General features: G+C 32.7%; 1 non-coding gene across 1 annotated transcript; it reads left to right on the forward strand.

Moving 5' to 3' along the window:
* Positions 1-1,227: 1,227 nt before the first annotated feature.
* LOC128035705 (small nucleolar RNA R71) lies at positions 1,228-1,334 on the forward strand. The gene has a single exon (XR_008192256.1). It is a non-coding gene; the product is annotated as a small nucleolar RNA R71 (small nucleolar RNA).
* The last annotated feature ends 9,015 nt before the right edge of the window (positions 1,335-10,349 follow it).

The raw sequence follows: 10,349 nt of genomic DNA on the forward strand, positions 1-10,349 counted from the left end.
TGCAGGAACGCACTACGCTCTTTTCTCAAGGCAACAGTCTCATACTCACTCATTCGTTTCTTCTTGAAAAGTATATCCTTCATAAACTTCACATAATTCGGCATTTGTTCTAAAGCCTCTATCAACAGAATATTGATGTGTAACTGCTTCAGAACATCCAAAAAATTCCTGAATTGCACCTCCTATTTCTGCTTGTTTTTCTACAATCTTTGCGGATATGGAGGTGATGGAACTTTCGGTTGAACCGGACAACTTTTCTGAGTAGGCAAATTTGCATCCAAAGAAGATGTTAAAATATCTGAATTCACTAAGTCAAGGTTTACCTTGTCAGACTTTGCAGATTCTGATTCTTTTGCTATAGGAACTTCAACAGCTAGTTGATTCTTCTCAACGGGCTTATCTTCGACATCAATCAATCGGGGTTCTATAATTTTACCACTTCACAATGCCACTGACTTGATATGTTCTTTACCCAAATTTTTTAGATTCTCAGTATCGCTCGGCAAGGTTCCTTGTGGTCTATTACGTAGCTCCGTAGCTAACTGGCCCATTTGGTTTTCCAAATTTTTCAGTATTGTTGCTTGGCTTTAGATCAAAGTGTCATTCTTTGCCATGTACGCTTTCAACAAGTTCTCCAAATTGTTTGATGCCTCAGCTTGAAGTGGTTTTGAAGCTTGCTAATTAAACCCTTGAGATTGGTTGGGTCTTTGCTGAAATAATTTGTTGTTCGATCCATTCCTTTAGTTGCTCCAAGAAAAGTTAGGATGATTACGCCATGAAGGATTGTAGAAGTTGGACTGGAGTCCTTGTCCACTCCTATTTTGATATTGGTTCCCTACATAGTACACTGACTTGGGATTTGATGGACAATTCTCAAAAGAATGACCTTCCCCACAATACACACGTGAAACTATTTCAAACGGACTTGGTGTCTGAACTGCAAAATTATTTCTATTAGCGGTTAACTATTTTTTCATAGAGGAAATAAACAATACCTGAGCTGATAACGAAGTGAGGGAGTCAACTTCATAAGATCCGTCTACAGGTCTTCCTAAAGTTGTTCGATTTGTTGGCCATTGATAATTATTACTCGCGATCCTCTCGATGATCTCATAAGCCTCATTATAAGACTTAGACAAAATTGCAACATTCGCAGAAGTATCTACCATCAATCTTGTATGTGCATTGAGACCATTATAGAATGTCTCCAACTAGATACAATGAGGAATCCCATGATGAGGACACTTACGAAGTAACTCCTTAAATCGCTCTTAAGCCTTATACAAAGACTCGTCATCCAATTGTTGGAAAGTTGTGATCTCGTTCCTTAACTTAGCATTTTTGCAAGGTGGGAAATACTTAACAAAAAATCTCTCTGCTAATTCTTACCATGTAGATATGGAATTTGGTGGCAATGAATTGAGCCTTGCTCGTGGTCAATCTCTCAACGAGTACGGAAACAACTTCAACCTTAGTGCGTCTTCAGTCACATCGGCTATCTTGAATGAATCACTCACCTCCATAAACAATCGAAGATGGAGATATGGATCTTCTATGGGCATACCACTAAATTGGTCCACCATTTGTAGCATTTGAAACATCACTGGTTTCAATTCAAACTGGATTGCCTCAATATCTGGCCTTCTAATTCCTGGGTTTAACTCACTGAAAAGTGGCGCAACATATTGTCGATGCATCGATCCCTATCATCGACAATGAGGATAGGATTTCGTACATGATCAGCTTCATTACCTTGGTCTTGATTCTGATTTCCAAGGTCCATCTCGACTTGTCTTTGAGCTGTTCATTCACATCTTATTTGTCTGAAAGTTCACTCAATTTTAGGGTTTATAAGGAGTAAATCAATAATTCGATCTATGCTCATAAACACCTGAAAAGAAAATCACAAAAATAAAAAAGAATAAGTTAGTAATGTTAGAATTAAATCAAATTGAAAATAAATATTTTCACGAAAAAAAATGACTATGGCAACAATTGACAATCCCTGATAACGGTGCCAAAAACTTGTTACGCATAGGTTTTTACAAGTGTACACAGTCATTATCAAGTAATAAGTAAGTATCAAGTTATCGTCTCCACAGGGATTGTATTTGTGCTAAGTCACTTAATTTGTAAAATTATATTAACAATTTGGTAAATAAAAACACAACATAGTTGAGAAGTGGTGATTAAAATATATTAAACTAAATGCAAGGATCCCTAATGCAAATTATTCTAAGTATGCAAACTATATAAATGAAATAGATTTTAGTAAATTAAACACAATTTGCAACAATTATAACATAAATAAACTAGGACAATTACTTTATTTAAACTCAATTTATTATCAACGTGCTTAATAACATTCGGAAAAACATTCCATGGCAACTCGATCTTTCATGAGTTTGGAAACCACATTAGGTCATGTTGGAATACTTTACTTAGTAAATACGCATTTTACTGATCCTTATTTACTAAGGGTTTCTTAGCATTCGTGTGAGGTAACAGGGACGTGTTAGGTTTGAAACAATTTAATCACACAAATCTAAAAACTATGCAGATAACAGAGCTTGGTCAGAGTTGTTATGCAACCTTCAATTTAATTAGGTCAAGATCTAAATTGAGCATGCACATTTCAATTATGTGTCCATTAGCCGTCATCTGGTCAGGATTGCTCAACTAATTCAGGGGCATTCCAATCACGTATGAACGAAATACAGACTTGATTTTAATTGAAAACATGATCGATTGAGGCAAAAACATTATAAGCATTAATCAAATAAATATTATTTAATCAAAGCAATCATCCTAGCTTAAATAAAATTAAGCTAAAATTGTTGAAAACAAGAATAAAGAACTCATAGCAAACATCTTTATATTAAATTAAAGAAAAAGAAGATTAAACCCAATTCAGAGTGGCTGTCACCCAAGACTCTGACTAACGAGGCTCATTCGTTCCTTTGCTTTGCTCCTTTGCTGATGGCTCTCTAAGGTGGTCGACCAAGGGTTCTTTAAGAGGCTTGATTGCTAAAATCTCTATGAAGAGATGATGCTAGGCGTGGGAATGGAAAAGGCTAAGAGAATTTGGAGGAAAAAGAGAATGATGAATGGTTGGATGATACTATTGAGGGATGTTTAAGGGATGATGAATGAATGAATGAGAGGGTCTTATTTATAGGTGAGGAGAGGGGGATAGTTTGCTAAAAATAGTGGATGTTATCCTCTTCAAATCTCCTCAAATTGTGGCCGGCCATGCTTAGTGGCTTTTGACTTGATTTTTGACTTGATTTTTAAGCAATTTTGGATGCCACACAACTCAAGACTGAGACTCGGTCAATCGTAAATCTTCGGGAAAATCTCTAATTTCTTCAACACTGCAAGGACCTTGTGTAATTAAACCAAAGAATGGTTTAAATGGACAGCCATGTATAGCCGAATATTTGGTTGACTTGGTCTCCAATTTGGATGGTTTTGTAATCTAGCAAGGCTATCAGACCTATCCAGAATAAATCAACAAGTTAGAGGACCAAAGAATAAAATTTATCCAATTTAATTAATTAATTAATTAAAACCCAAATTATTAATGAAATATTTTAAAATGAATTATTAAATATAATTTTATATTTTATTATTTAATTTAATCATGCATGACCCATTTTATGTCTTAAAAATATAATATATTCAAATTAATATAAAATAAGCCATTTATTGCATGAAAACTATATAATAAAGCATAAAATCACATTTTAATAATTTCTATGTCGTAATTTCATATTTTCACATATTTCATTATTTTTAAAAAATTACTTATTTTAACAACGGATTTAAGTAAAAAGGTGATAAATTACATAGGGAAAATTCTATATATTTTTCTGTTTACACTCTTCAAGTGCGAAAACTAGTTTAATCTGCTACACCAAATTACAATAGATCAATTTTCTCATTTCCATTTAGACTAAGGACAAATTTAGGTTCGTCTAATAGTATAAGTTATCTTTTTGTATTAAGATGCAAGCACGTATTACCGCTTAATATTAGTTACACATTAGACAACCAATGAGCAACATTTGCTTCTATTTTGTTTTGCGTGCAAAGAACTTGTGAGGACAATATAAAAAGTATTAATGTAATTTATGAATAATTTTATTAACCAATCTAGTCGAAAAATTACAAGTGCACTTAGACGAAAATACCACACTTAGGGCACCAAATCCAACATGTCGGATTGTTACCAACTATCGCAGCTGACTACTGCTGGCCACCACCGACCACCATCACGGCCACCTCCGTCAACCATTGCTGTCGAAAACTACTGTCATACCACCAACAACCTTCTCCTACTAGACCACCACATGTTTCTCACTAGTTTATTTATATCATCCCGATCGTCCTAAATGCATCTCGTTCTGCGGGTTCCATAAAAAATTATAAGTTACAAAATCGCATGTCCATTTTTAGCTCACATAATTTATTCTAAAATAATAAAATTAAACCCTGCGTGGAGATGATAGCCCACGATCTAGAATATACATACCCGATAACTTAATAAATTACATTTAATTTTGTAGGAATCAAAACTTTGGCAAAATTATTTTATCGTACATAATAATAAAATAATAGCTTAATTCATTCACATGCATTCCCCTAAACATGAATAGATTTACAAGAATTCCACCTCTTATCAAAATTGATTACACATGAAGAAGAGAGAGAATTTTTGTCACAATTTATTGATCTCGCCATTTAATTACACTATTATTTACATCTTATTTTACACATAATTGTAGTTTGTTTAATAGTAATTAAAATCATCTTAGTATATTTTAGGTTTGCATACTTAAAGTAGTAATTTATTATTTTTAGTAGTTTTTTTTACATCATAGATATCTAAATAAGGTTACATGGCCTTGTAGGACAAATCAGGAGCTAAAGATGCATGTTCGGGCTAAAACTAATGCCTATGTCGCAACACCAATGTTGCAACATTGAAAACAGAAGCAAAAACAAGTCCTGGAGTGAAACTAATCCCTAAGTCGCGACATCAGATTCTATGTTGCAACACCGCAAGCCTATGTTGCAACACGGCTTCTATGCAACCAAAAAATCCCTGCACGTAAAAGCTGCATTTTTTAGGAAAGTTAGGAGTATTTTTCCTAATAAAACTCTAAGTATTTTAAGGATAGTTTAGGCACATTAATATTTTGAGTTTAGCCTATATAAAGGTCATTATAATCAGGTTAAAGCGATAATATATGAAGGGTTCATTCTTAGGTTTTTATTTCGTTCTTATTTTTTTCTTAGTTTATTTTATGTTCTTGTAATCAGAAGATCATATTCCAAAGTGAGAATTTCGCGAGCTGAGATTTTCTAGAGCCACGCTTTTATTGATAAATCCATGAGCATCTCTTTCCTTTATTCTATTCTCTATATTTCTTTCTTTAACATTGCTAATTGTATATTTGTGTAAAAATTAGAATCAACTTATGCTTTATACATATTTCGCATGTTTCAACTATTTTAATCTAATTAATTGATTGATAGGTAGAGATCAATTTGGATTGGCTAGATCTAGTTAAGTGCAATTAAACCCTAGGAAGTTATCTATGTAGGAATTAACCGGAAATCAGTATTTTCTACCAAGCATCACTTAGCATATCAGTGGTTAGGGAAGGAAGAACTTAAACCCTAGGCTTGACAACCCTAGGAACACATATTGGTGGGAATTAACCTAAAATCGTTATTGTCTATCCATGAAAACCTTACACTATCCTAGTTAGAATTGTGTCATCAAGAGGTGAAAGTTCTTGCTGACTAGTTAGGTTAGTATAAGGCTGAGAAGCCCTACTAGGTTAATTAGTAACCAACTATTTAGAACCCTACATCAATAATTAATCAGGTAAAACAAGTGGATCTAAGCTAAAGGAACTCGCATAGTCAAAGCAAAGGATAGGAAAAGTTGATACATGAACTTAGGAGTAGATTTAGAGTTAATTCAATTTATTTGGTTATTATTATCATCTCACTTCCAGATTAACACTACTAATTTGTGACTCGAGTAGATTACTAGTTATTTTAGATAATTGGCTTAATAGCAATTTCCCCCAGACTGCAATCCCTAGGGTACAATCCTCAGAATACTTACCAAGTGTTTCGTAGTAAACAAATTATATTACAACCTAACCTGTATACTGGCGGAAGCCACCAAACTTTTATATTTGGTTACAATATTCACACTCTAAACGTTAGTACGTCAAGAGGCAGTCAAGTTGTTGGCACCATTACCAAGGATTGCTATGGTGAAAATTGTTATTGTTTTAAATACTTTGTAAAATAATATTAATCAAAAGACAAATGAGCTAGATAGTGTACTAATTTTTATATTCATTAAGTGTGTTATTTTTCTCAGTTCTTTATTTACCTTGTTGACTATAAGATCTAGTCATAGAGAAATTTGATTATAGGTGGTTTAACGATGAGAGGACTTTTTGGGACGATGAATGGAACTACGTAATGGGTTGGTAGAATGGAGCCTTAACAAACCAATGGAGCGACGACAGCGAAGGTGGAGAAACTAAATATGAACCTCTGTTTGAGTCATACAACCAAGAGAATGATATGCTCAAACATTCATACGAGCCCTTTTATGATTCATATAAGATGCCTTCATGCGAATTTGCTATGTCGTCCAACTTTGAGCTGTTACCAAACATGTTAGACATGGCAGCACAAATGTTGAGTGTAACACCTTAACCTGTAATCATCGCTGGAATAGGGTTACGGAGCATTACTGTAAAAACATAACATAAACACACATATTTCCAAACATTAATATAAACATAGCATAATCCATACATATACATCCATATCGTCCCTTAATCAAGCCCTCGAGTACATAGAAACATTTTAGAAATGATTCGGGACTAAATAGAAAACATTTGGAATATTGAGAAAAAAGTTAGAAATTTCAAACTACAGGGGTCACATGGCCGTGTGGCCAGGCTATGTAATTCACATGGCTGAGACACACGCTATGTCTTATGTCGTTTAACAATCGAATTAAGGACACACGGCCATGTCCCAGCCCATGTCCATGCCCATGTAACTCTCTGAGTTGGGTCACACAGCCAAGCCACAACCCGTGTGCTAGGTCGTGTAACACTCAAAATGACCTCACACGCCCGTGTGCCAAACCGTTTGCTAGGCTGTGTAACTCCCTGGCTTGTAACATGTAAAACCTACAGGGGACACATGGCTGTGTCGCATGGCCGTGTGTCACACATGGCTGGGACACACGCACGTGTCTTAGGCCGTGTGGGCATGAAATTGGCCAAAATCAAGCCATTTCCATCACCCATTTCATGCATGTACCTACAAGCCATTTCCACACTTTTTCAAAGCATCAAAACATACCAAAACATGCATAAAATGACCAATTCACAAGACCATTATTCCATCCAACCAATATGCCAACAATGCACCTCCATCACAATTCAACAAACATATCTAAACATATGCAAGACTGACCAAATCTCATTCATATCCAACTAGCTCATTTCTAATTCAAACCATAACCTAACTTGTTCACATTGCAAACATACCATCACTTACCAATTTGGTCATTCAAACATGCATCAACTTAACTATATTAACACCCAACCACAAGGTATCAAAAGTACCAAAAGTACCACAATTTCAATGTAACACCCCAAACCCGATCTAAACGTTATGACCGAATCTAGCGATATCACATTGTAACACCACTTACCTGTATTCGACGCCGGAATAGGGTACGAGGCATTACTAGAAGACATACATTTGCATACGTATTAAACCGAGTTACAAAATTTCATCCGGACTAAAAATTTTAAATTACTAACGTGCTTTTATAATTCTTTACAGCATATCCTCGAAATATTATATTTATAACAAATAGGGCCTACGAGACCCGATATTTACTCATGTAATTCAAAGCTTCATTTTCATTTCATTCAATTCACAATTTCCCATGTTCACAATTCAAATAAATTTCTCAATCCAATATATATTTCAATCATCTAAGAATATAATTCAAGTTACACTAACATGCCAAAGCTAAATTGTAGAAATACCAAAATTTAGGGACATTTTGATAATTTTCTATTTTCCTCAAATTTTCACCCAATCTTTATATAAATTAATATTTCATTTAACTTATTAATTTAAATAATAAAAAATTCATTTCATGCAATTTGGTCACTTTTTGACATCTTTACCAATTTACCCTTAAAATATTTCTTTTATTCAATTTAGTCCTTGAATCTAAAACATGCAAATTGGTCATTTTGTATGAGAACTCATGCTAGTTTAATAATCATTTATTTTATCCTCTTCCCTCGATTCCACATCCTTAATGTATAATATGCTTATATGTAACATTATCTATAATTCCACCATTTATTTATATATTAATTCAAAGCTGTCCACTTGAGTCATAGTCACTAAATTATTTATATCTTGAGCTACAAAACTCCAAATTTAGATCCGATAAATTCATATGAAATTAGACTCACATATATTCTTACCATAATATTTTCATAATTTTGGTTTATCCAATAAGTACAGTTTATTCTTTAAAGATTCCCTATTTCACTGCTTAACAGTTCCGACCCTCTTCACTAAAAATTAATTATCGCTTTATACAGAATTTGGATAATGTTTCTGTTTGTTTATATTGAAAATAGATTAATTTAGGATTTTAAAATATAAATTTAAGCCTCTAATTATTTTTATTCAATTTTGATGATTTTCCAAATTCGAATAGGGAACCTGAATTCATTCTGACCTTGTCTCACAAAATTTATTATATCTCATGATTTAAAATTTCATTACTTACACCGTTTCTTCTATGAGAAACTAGGGTTAATAAGATTTAATTCCATATTTTATTAATACTCTAATTCAATTTTTACAATTTATGGTGATTTTTCAAAGTTAACCTACTGCTGCTGTCCAAAACACTTTTAGTGCAAAATGTTGATTACTTGGCGTATAACTCCCTTATTCCCTTTCTCTATAATATTTCTCATCTCTTTCACTTATTTCCCTTTACTAATATATCAAGAACTTAAGACCCTATATAAGAAAACTCTACTTTAACATTATTTCCATGTTTTTTCAATAATATCAAACTTTAAAAATATATTGAAATCTTGATGTTCTTACCTTGTGCTATTGATTTCAATCTTTAAGTTGATTTTCTCTCTCCTCCAGCTTCTATTTCTTGAATCTAACTTGAGATTCTAGCTCCCCATTGCCTCCTTATCAATTTTCTCTCTTGGTGGTTATGGAAATTTCTTTGATTTCTAAGTGAAAATGGTGAATTTTTGGTGGGAGGACCAAATTGTAAACAAAGGAAAACTTCTTTCTTTTCCTCTCTTCTCACGTTGGTTGCTTGAAAAATATGATGATTTTTTCATCATGTTTCCTCGCTTTTATATTAATCATTTAATAATAAAATAATACTAAAATCTTAATAAAATATTAATTAAATAACATTTATCTAATTAATTAATTAAAATATCACAAACATCATCATTACCTTCTAGAATTTCTCTCTATTTGACCATTTTGCCCTTTATAATCTTTTGAAATTTCATCCTTGAGTCATCACTTAATATGGTAAAATTGCAATTTAGTCCCTCAAAATTCTTTACATTTTCAATTTGGTCCTAATTCATCCATTTTCCTTAGTTTCTAGATTATTCCACTCTTAAAATATTTCCACTATTGGTCCTTCAAATTTTTGTATTTACACTTTAACCCTTAATTTTTGAGTATTTAGTATTGGGCAACAAAACTTTTCTCACTTTTGTAATTTAATCATTTCTTAAATTAATATGTCATAATATACTTCCCAATGTTGACATAACTCAATATTACCCTTTTATCACTTTATTTCCTTATTTTACTATATCAAGAATATTATCTTACTTTCTTACTATAGTAATTTTCGGTATTACATTTCTCTCTCCTTAAAATAAATTTCGTCCTTGAAATTTCCTTGTTTTATTTTGATCATGAACTTCATCATTTCTATATTCTTTCAATTATACTTTTCTATCCATTCTTATCACTAACATTTCTAGTTTTGATATCATTTTGTACTTCCTTTTCAATAATATTCTTCTTTTACTTAATCGAGTTCTTATTTTCTCTTTCTTCATAACCGTAAGTCATTTCTTCATTTAGTTTTCTTAAAGTTATCTCTATCATTCTATAGTTCCTTCTGTACATATTTACCTAGCTTAGTATTTGTATTCATTCTCTATTCTTTCATTTCACAATTTATTTTTAATTCAATATTTCAAACA

Source organism: Gossypium raimondii, chromosome 12, assembly GCF_025698545.1.
Source record: "Gossypium raimondii isolate GPD5lz chromosome 12, ASM2569854v1, whole genome shotgun sequence".
Taxonomy (NCBI): Eukaryota; Viridiplantae; Streptophyta; class Magnoliopsida; order Malvales; family Malvaceae; genus Gossypium; species Gossypium raimondii.